The 10296-nt window shown below is 47.9% G+C and overlaps 1 pseudogene; it reads left to right on the forward strand.

Moving 5' to 3' along the window:
• The first annotated feature begins 9275 nt into the window (after window positions 1-9275).
• LOC100439986 (large ribosomal subunit protein eL19-like) lies at window positions 9276-9869 on the forward strand (annotated as a pseudogene).
• The last annotated feature ends 427 nt before the right edge of the window (window positions 9870-10296 follow it).

Below are 10296 nucleotides of genomic sequence, written 5' to 3' on the forward strand. Positions count from 1 at the left end.
AGAGAGTTTATATATCACTACCATGAACAACTAGAATCCACTGGCTCTTACTTTCCTATAAGGAAAATCCGACTCTTATCCCATTTTGGAGATGAGGAAATAGGGTTTTGTTTGTTTGTTTGTTCGTTTTTTCTGAGATGGAGTCTCGCTCTGTCACCCAGGCTGGAGAGCAGTGGCGCAATCTCGGCTCACTGCAACCTCTGTCTCCCGGGTTCAAGCAATTCTCCTGCCTCAGCCTCCTGAGTAGCTGGGATTACAGGCACCCGCCACCACACCCAGCGAAATTTTGTATTTTTAGTAGAGACAGGGTTTCACCATGTTGGCCAGGCTGGTCTCGAACTCCTGACCTCATGATCCACCCACCTCAGCCTCCCAAAGTGCGGGGATTACAGGCGTGAGCCACCGCGCTCGGCCAAGGAAACAGGTTTAAATAGGTTCTGATCAGAGTCATACCATGGTTGTGCACATGTGACCTGAGAGGTAACCAGGACTATGCTCCCCATTTTACAGATGAGGGCTCAGAGAGGCTGGAACCTGTCTTTACTCACACAGGCACAGAGGGGCCGGTTCCATGCCAAGTTCGTGCTACACTCTGCTGGGGTTTCAGTGGAGAGCTACACTCTTGCTGAGGCCTCCTCAAACCTTAGCCTGGCTGCAACACGGGCCTGCCTTGCCACACCCACACATGAGCAGAGCTAGGCACATGTGCAAGGAATGCCTAACGTGGTTCTAGTGGCGCCTGGCGAGTTCAGCCTACCTAAGGCAGCAGGGTGTGAGGCATGAATGTGTGGACGCTTAAACTTGGGTCTGAGTCCTGCCTGCACCTCATATGACCTAACCTCTGGTATCCTAAGTGTGGGGCTGGTAGCCACCTGCCCTCCTGTGGGGCTATGATAGGAGTCAATGGCACACAAGTAAAGCGCTTCACACCTGGTTCTTAATGAGCACTCAAAAACTGGCAACCAGCCTGGTGCGGTGGCTCACATCTGTAATCCCAGCACTTTGGGAGACCGAGGCGGGAGGACCGCTTGAGCCAAGAGTTTGAGGCCAGCCTGGGCAACGGAGTGAGACCCCATCTCTATAAAAAAAAAAAAAAATTTATAATTAGCCAGGCATGATGGCGCATGCCTGTAGTCCCAACTACTTGGGAGGCCAAGGTGAGAGGATCCCTTGAGTCCAGGAAGTCGAGGCTGCAGTGAGCTGTAATCATGCCACTGCACTCCAGCCTGGGTGACAGAGAAAGACACTGTCTCAACAAACAAACCAAAAAAAGCTGGGTGCAGTGGCTCTTGCCTGTAATCCCAGCACTTTGGGAGGCCAAGGTGGGTGGATCACCTAAGGTCAGGAGTTTGAGACCAGCCTGGTCAACATAGTGAAACCCTGTCTCTACCAAAAGTACAAAAAACGTGCCGGGTGTGGTGGCAGGCACCTGTAATCCCAGCTACTAGAGAGAGTCTGGGCAAAAGAATCACTTGAATCCAGGAGGCAGAGGCTGCAGTGAGCCGAGATCGCACCACTGCACTCCAGCCTGGGTGACAGAGCTAGACTCTGTCTCAAAAAAAAAAAAAAAGAGGCCGGGCGCGGTGGCTCACGCCTGTAATCCCAGCACTTTGGGAGGCCGAAGCGGGTGGATCACGAGGTCAGGAGATGGAGACCATCCTGGCTAATATGGTGAAGCTCTGTCTCTACTAAAAATACAAAAAATTAGCCGAGCTTGGTGGCGGGCGCCTGTAGTCCCAGCTACTGGGAGGCTGAAGCAGGAGAATGCGTGAACCTGGGAGGCGGAGCTTGCAGTGAGCAGCGATGGCACCACTGCACTCCAGCCAACAGAGCAAGACTCCGCCTCAAAAAAAAAAAAAAAAAAAGAGAGAAAAGAAAAGAAAAGAAAGGAAAGAAAGGTTCTTCCCTAACTCCACTTCTTCAGTCAAGGGGAGAGAACGATCAACAATTTCCTTCAGGCAAAGGGAACCCACAGACCTCGCTTTTGTTCCCAACTTGGACAGATGACTTTCTGTGACTTGCGTAGATCAGCTCTGTTGATCTGTTTTCTTTCCTTGGAATTGGACCACACAAGTGGTTTCCAAATTATGGTAGGTTGGTGTCAAGGATTTCATGGTTGTTTGGTTCACATTTCAATAAAACATGTTAAATATTAAATGCATTTAAACTTTTTGTTTTGTTTTGTTTTGTTTTGTTTTGAGACAGAGTCTCACTCTGTTGCCCAGGCTGGAGTACAGTGGTGTGATCTCGGCTCACTGCAAACTCCGCCTTCCAGGATCAAGCGATTCTCCTACCTCAGCCTCTCGAGTAGCTGGGACTACAGGCGTGTGCCACCACACTGGCTAATTTTTGTATTTTTAGCAGAATTGGCCAGGCTGGTCTCGAACTCCTGACCTTAGGTGATCTGCCTGCCTCAGCCTCCCAAAGTGCTGGGATTACAGGCGTGAGCCACTGCACTCGGCCTTAAACATTTTTAAAAACAATTTGTAACCATAATGTTTTTTAAAAACACCATGCACTCAAGTACATTATATGCTGCATTTTCTTTTTTCCTTCCTTTTTTTTAAATTTTTTTTGAGAGGGAGTCTCTCTCTGTCATCCAGGCTGGAGTGCTGTGGCATAATCTCGGCTCACTGCAACCTTTGCCTCCCAGGTTCAAGCAATTCTCTTGCCTCAGCCTCCTGAGTAGCTGGAATTACAGGTGCCCACCACTATGCTGGGCTAATTTTTGTATTTTTAGTAGAGACGGGGTTGGCCAGGCTGGTCTCAAACTGGTTGGCCTCGAACTCCTGACCTCGTGATCCGTCCACCTCGGCCTCCCAAAGTGCTTTGATTACAAGCTTGAGTCACCGCACCTGGCCAAAGCTGTATTATTATTTTATTTATTTATTTATTTATTTATTTATTTTTTGAGATGGAGTCTCACTCTGTTGCCCAGGCTGAAGTGCAGTGGCACGATCTCGACTCACTGCAAGCTCCACCCCCCGGGTTCATGCCATTCTTCTGCCTTAGCCTCCCGAGTTGCTGGGACTACAGACGCCCGCCACCACACCCGGCTAATTTTTTGTATTTTTAGTAGAGACCGGGTTTCACCATGTTAGCCAGGATGGTCTTGATCTCCTGACCTTGTGATCCGCCCACCTCGGCCTCCCAACAAAACTGTCTTAATTATTGTACCTTTACAGTAAATCCTTCAGCTTTGTTGTTCTTCAAGATTGTCTTGGCTACTCCCAGCACTTTGCATTTCTATACAAATTTTAGAATCAACTTGTCGATCTCCCAACCCCCATAAAAATATTTTAAATTTGCTGGGATTTCTACTGGGATTGCAATGAATCTATAGATCAATTTGGGAAGAATTGACAACCTAACAATGTTGTAGATTCTTTTGGATTTCCTGTGTTCACAGTCAGATCATTTATGAATAATGATGGTGTTATTTTTTTCCTTCCCAATCCTTATGCCATTTGTTCTTTGTATTGCTTGACTACTCTGGCCAACACCTCCAGTATCTTGTTGATGGAAAGCCATGAGAGTTGTCATTCTGGTCTTGTTTGTAGCCTCAGAGTGTATGTTTGGCATACATTTTATCTGATAAGGAGGTTTTCTTCTGTTTCTAGTTTGCCGAGAGTTTTGTCATGAATAGGTGTTGAATTGTTTCAATGCTTTCTTCTGCATCTGTAGAGATCATCTATGATTTATCTCCTTTTTCACTTCAATGTAATGAATTACACTGATTGATTTTCAAATGTTAAACCAGCCTTGCATTCCTAGAATAAACCTCATAATGGTTGTAATGGATTATCTATTTTATAGATAGATACATGGATAGATAGATAGATGATAGATAGATAGATGATAGATAGATGATAGGTAGATAGATACAGTTGATATAGATATACATATTATCTATATATAATTGGTTTGGTTTACTTTTTTATTAAGATTGTTGCATATACATTCATGAAAACCATTGGTCTGTAATTTATATCACATTTAATCAATCACACTGCCATAAAGAACTACCTGAGACTGGGTAATCTATGAAGAAGAGAGGTTTAATTGACTCACAGTTCTGCAGGCTATACAGGAAGCATGACTGGGAAGCCTCAGGAAATTTATAATCATGGCGGAAGGCAAAGGGGAAGCAGGCACATCTTAGCATGGCAGAACAGGAGAGACAGAGCAAGGCAGGAAGTGCCACACACTTTCTTGTTTTTGTTTTTGTTTTTGTTTTTTGTTTTTTTGAGATGGGGTTTTGCTCTTGTTGCCCAGGCTGGAGTGCAGTGGCGCAATCTTGGCTCACCGCAACCTCCGCCTCCCAGGTTCAAGCGTTTATCCTGCCTCAGCCTCCCAAGTAGCTGGGATTACAGGTATGTGCCACCATGTCTGGCTAATTTTTGTATTTTTAGTAGAGACGGGGTTTCTCCATGTTGGCCAGGCTGGTCTCGAACTCCCGACCTCAGGTGATCCACCCGCCTCGGCCTCCCAAAGTGCTGGGATTACAGGCATGAGCCACCACGCCTGGCTAATTTTTGTATTTTTAGTAGAGACGGGGTTTCACCATGTTGGTCAGGCTGGTCTCGAACTCCTGACCTCATGATCTGCCCACCTCGGTCTCCCAAAGTGCTGGGATTACAGGTGTGAGCCACCGTGCCCTGCCCAAATGCCACACACTTTCAAACCATCAGATATCATGAGAACTCGCTCACTATGATGAGAACAGCAAGGGGAAATCCTCCCCCATGATCCAGTCATCTCCCACCAGGCCCCTCCTCAAATTCAACATGAGATTTGGCCAGGACAAAAATCCAAACCATATCACCATCGAAGATGCATAACAGGTCAACTTGTGCTACTACCTTAACTCATTTCTGAGCAGGTGCGTCCTCATTGCGCACATTGCCATTGCGGAATGTTCTAACACTGGTCTTTGAAGTCATGCCTGTGGGCATCTGCTCTTGTGCCCAAAAGTTCATTTCTCAGTTCATTACGGAATTCCATGCTCAGATGCCAGGCAAGGTTCAGCAAATAGATGGTCTCGCCATGGCCAATGATGGTTCTTGTGCAGTTAAAACCCACAACTAGGCCAGGTGCGGTGGCTCACACCTGTAATCCCAGCACTTTGGAAGGTCGAGGTCGACGGATCACCTGAGGTCAAGAGTTCGAGACCAGCCTAGCCAATATGGTGAAACCCCATCTCTACTAAAAATACAAAACAAAAAACAAAAAAATTAGCCCGTCATGGTGGCACACACCTGTAGTCCCAGCTACACGGGAGGCTGAGGCAGGAGAATCACTTGAACCTGGGAGGTGGAGGTTGCAGTAAGCCAAGACCGATCCCCTGCACTCCAGCCTGAGCTACTAAAAATACAGAATTAGACAGGCGTGGTGGCAGGTGCCTGTAATCCCAGTTACTCAGGAGGCTGAGGCAGGAGAATCGCTTGAACCTGGAAGGCGGAAGTTGTGGTGAGCCAAGATCGCACCATTGGACTCCAGCCTGGGCATCAAGAGCGAAACTCCGTCTCAAAAAATAAAAAAAAATAATAAAAAATAAAATAAAATCCAACTAATAGTGTTGAGGCACCAGCTGTACCCAAGGCATTGTGCTCAGCCCTGGGGGATGGGGCAAAGTCACTTCTCCCTGCATGGAGCTTGTCTAGGAGAGGCACTTGTTTATACTTGTTTATATCTGGCAATGGTTAGTTAGCAATTCAACTTTATATTTTTTTAGTTTTATTTTTTAGTGATCCTCCTGCCTCAGCCTCCCAGTGGCTGGAACTACAGGTGTATCACACCCAGCTATTTTTTTTTTTTTTTTTGTAGAGACGAGGTCTCGCCATGTTACCCAAGCTAGTCTTGAACTCCTGGTCTCAAGCGATCTTCCCATCTTGGCCTACAAAAGAGCTGGTATTACAGGTGTAAGCTACTATGCCCCACCTAGCAATTCAACTTTGAGACAAAAAATTCCTCCTACACTTTTTTTTAAAATCTTCTGAACCATTTTATTTTATTTTATTTTATTTATCTTATTTTATTAAGGAGTCTCACTCTGTCACCCAGGCTGGAGTGCAGTGGTGCCATCTTGGCTCACTGCAACCTCTGCCTCCCAGGTTCAAGCAATTCTCTTGTCTCAGCCTCCCGAGTAGCTGGGACTACAGGCACATGCCACCATGTCCAGCCAATTTTGTATTTTTAGTAGAGACAGGGTTTCACCATGTTGGCCAGGATGGTCTCGATCTCTTGACCTTGTGATCCTGATTCAAACAAATAAGCAGTTGTCAATGATGACAGTTTTTGAACTGCTTACCTTGTTGTTTTGGATATGCTGTAATAAAACTGGTTCAGGCTGGGCACAGTGGCCCACACCTGTAATCCCAGCACTTTGGGAGGCTGAGGCAGGAGGATCACTTGAGCTCAGGAGTTTGAGATCAGCCTGGCCAACATGGTGAAACCTTGTCTCTACTAAAAATACAGAAATTAGCAGGGTGTGAGGCCGGGCATGGTGGCTCATGCCTGTACTCCCAGCACTTTGGGAGGCCGAGGCAGGCAGATCACTTGAGGTCAAGAGTTTGAGACCGGCCTGGCCAACATGATGAAACCTCGTCTATACTAAAAATACAGAAATTAGCTGGGCGTGGTGGAGGATACCTGTAATCCCAGCTACTCAGGAGACTGTGGCAGGAGAATCACTTGAACATGGGAGGCGGAGGTTGCAGTGAGCCGAGATAGCGCCACTGCACTCCAGTCTGGGCAACAGAGTGAAACTCTGTCTCAAAAAAAAAAAACAAAAACCTACAAAAATTAGCCAGGCGTGGGGGCACGAACCTGTAGTCCCGGCTACTCAGGAGGCTGAGGTGGGAGAATCACTTGAACACAGGAGGTGGAGGTTGCAGTGAGCCGAGATCATGCCACTGCACTCTAGCCCGGGTGAACTGAGCAAGACTCCATCCAAAAAGAAAAAAAAAGAAGAAATAAATGCCACTTGGACTTGTATCCGTTCTCTTTGGCTTTCTGCAGTTTGAATATATTGTGGCTGGGTGTGGATTCTGTGTGTGTTTTTTATTTGTTTTGCTTGTGTGTGTGTGTGTGTGTGTGTTTCTGTTTCTGGTATTTTTGTTGTGATGATTTGTTGCTAGTTATCCAGATTGGTGTTCTCTGAGTTTCCTGGACCTGTGGTTATTTGCCTGTCATTAATTTTTTTGTTTTTGTAAGGCAGAGTCTTGCTCTGTCACCCAGGCTGTAGTGCAATGGGCAACATGGCGAAACCCCATCTCTACAAAAAGTACTACAAAATTAGCCAGGCATGGTGGCACGTGCTTGCAGTCCCAAACACTTGGGAGGCTAAAGTAGGAGGATTGCTTGAGCCTGGGAGGCCAAGGTTGCAATAAGTCGAGATCGTGCCGCTGTACTCCAGCCTGAAAAAAAAACAAAAACAAACAAAAAAAACTTGAAAGTCACCTCTCTCATTATTTTGTTATTAAAATTAAAAAAAAAAAATGGCCAGGCGCGGTGGCTCACGCCTGTAATCCCAGCACTTTGGGAGGCCAAGGTGGGCGGATCACGAGGTCAGGAGATTGAGACCATCCTGGGTAACACGGTGAAACCCCGTCTCTACTAAAAATACAAAAAAAATTAGCCAGGGATGCTGGCTGGCGCCTGTAGTCCCAGCTACTCGGGAGGCTGAGGCAGGAGAATGGCGTGAACCCAGGAGGCAGAGCTTGCAGTGAGCCAAGATTGTGCCACTGCACTCCAGCCTGGGTGACAGAGCGATACTCGGTCTCAAAAAAAAAAAAAAAAACTTGGACAAACTGAAAATTGATGACTTTTCTTGCAGTTGAAACTTTTCTTGACGTTCTCTGAGGTTTCAGAAAACTGAGTTTGCAAAGGCAAAGCTCCACCCGAGTCAGGAGAGACAGGAGAACCTGGAGAATCCCAGCGACATCTGTGGACCCGGAGCAGAAGCCACAGGAGCCCTAACTGGGAACACAGATGGGAACTCGGATTAATTGCTAGAGGCTGAGTGTGGACTGGCATCACAGGGACAAAGTCCTAGAGTCTTCAATCTAGGGGGTCCCCCACACTTTCATGGGTTTCCCTCCAGGAATCCCACTTGATTCTGTCGAAGAAAGATCCCGGGCCAGGCGCGGTGGCTCACGCATGTAAGCCCAGCACTTTGGGAGGCCGAGGCGGGCGGATCACGAGGTCAAGACATCGAGACCATCCTGGCCAACATGGTGAAAACCCCGTCTCTACTAAAAATACAAAAATTACCTGGGCATGGTGGTGTGCGCCTGTAGTCCCAGCTACTCGGGAGGCTGAGGCAGGAGAATCACTTGAACCCGGGAGGCGGAGCTTGCAGTGAGCCGAGATCACTCCAGCCTGGAGACAGCGAGACTCTGTGTCAAAAAAAAAAAATCCCACAGGCTCTGGCTGGGGTGGGGGTAGAGATCCTTGTGAAACACTCAAAGCCTTCTAGCCAAGGCCCCATTCCAGGGGGAAGAGATTTGCCAAAGCCTATCCCAGGTGGGGGAAGGGAATTCTCCTTCTAGCGCCCTCCATCCCCCTCCAGGCTTCGCAAAGAACAAGCACAGTGCTCAGGAGCCAGGCTGCAAGGAATTAGGTCGGGAAGGAACCTGAGCCAGAGAAGGTAGTAAGTGGCAGGCGGGAAAAGTGACACCCCTGCAGGGATACTTGTGAATGTCACAGCCCCAAGACCCAGGCCCAAGATAGGACTGACGACAGAATGTTCCCTCTCTCCCACACCTCACCACACCCACAGCTGGGGTACAATCATGGGAGTCACAGGCGGCAGAACTCAAGGCTCAGACCTCCCAACAATGAGGACAGTAGAAGACGTGGAGCCTCTGGCAACTGCAGCCGCAGCAAACACCTAACACTATCCAGCTCCTAGAAAGAGGATAATACAGCCTCGGCCGGATGCAGTGGCTCACGCCTGTAATCGTAGCACTGTGGGAGGCCGAGGTGGGTGGTCGCTTGAGTCTAGGAGTTCAAGACCAGCCTGGGCAACATGGTGAAACCCCATCTCCACAAAAACTACAAAAAAATTAGCTGAGTTTGGTAGCACTTGCCTGTAGTCCCAGCTACTCAGAAGGGTGAGGTAGGAGGATCACCTGATTCTGGGAGTTAGAGGTTACAGTGAGCCTTGATCATGCCACTGCACCCCAGCCTGGGCAACACAGCAAGACCCTATCTCAAAAAATTTAAATAAATAAATATAAAATGCGATCGAGCACTTTCTTTTTGCTGCTGCAGCTGCAGCCATGAGTATGCTCACACTTCAGAAGAGGCTCGTCTCTAGTATCCTCCACTGTGGCAAGAAGAAGGTCTGGTTGGACCCGATGAGACCAATGAAATCCCCAGTGCCAACTCCCGTCAGCAGATCTGGAAGCTGATCAAAGATGGGCTGATCTTGCATCACCGCAAGCCTGTGACGGTCCATTCCCAAGCTCAATGCTGGAAAAGCACCTTGGCCCGCCGGAAGGGCAGGCACTTGGGCATAGGTAAGCAGAGGGGTACAGCCAATCCCTGAATGCCAAAGAAGGTCACGTGGATGAGGAGAATGAGGATTCTGTGCCAGCTGCTCAGAATCTAAGAAGATTGATCGCCACATGTATCACAGCCTGTACCCGAAGTTGAAGGGGAATGTGTTCAAACACAAGCGGATTCTCATGGAACACAGCCGCAAGCTGAAGGCAGACAAAGCCCGCAAGAAGCCCCTGGCTGACCAGGCTGAGGCCCACAGGTCTAAGACCAAGGAAGCATGCAAGCTCGGTGAAGAGCACCTCCAGACCAAGAAGGAGGAGATCATCAAGACTTTGTCCCAGGAGGAAAAGGCCAAGAAATAAAAGCTCCCCCTTTGTCTGTATATAGTGGCCTCCGTTATTACATGGATCAGCCATTAAAATAAAACAAGCCTTTAAAATAAATCAATAAATGTACAATGAAATATACCCTCCTCACACTAAAGGCCTCTTGACCTTAGTTCCTGTTATCTGATACTGTATGTCTAGATTTCAACAAAAAATTGCAAGGCATGCAAAAAGGCAAGAAAAAAACACAATCTCAGCTGAGCGCCAAGGCTCACGCCTGTAATCCCAGCACTTTGGGAGGCCGAGGCGGGCAGATCACAAGGTCAAGAGATGGAGACCAGCCTGGCCAACATGGTGAAACCCCGTCTCTACTAAAGATACAAAAATTAGCCAGGCGTGGTGGCGTGTGCCTGTAGTCCCAGCTACTCAGGAGGCTGAGGCAGGAGAATCGCTTGAACTCGGG

Source organism: Pongo abelii, chromosome 13 (genome assembly GCF_028885655.2).
Source record: "Pongo abelii isolate AG06213 chromosome 13, NHGRI_mPonAbe1-v2.0_pri, whole genome shotgun sequence".
NCBI lineage: Eukaryota > Metazoa > Chordata > Mammalia > Primates > Hominidae > Pongo > Pongo abelii.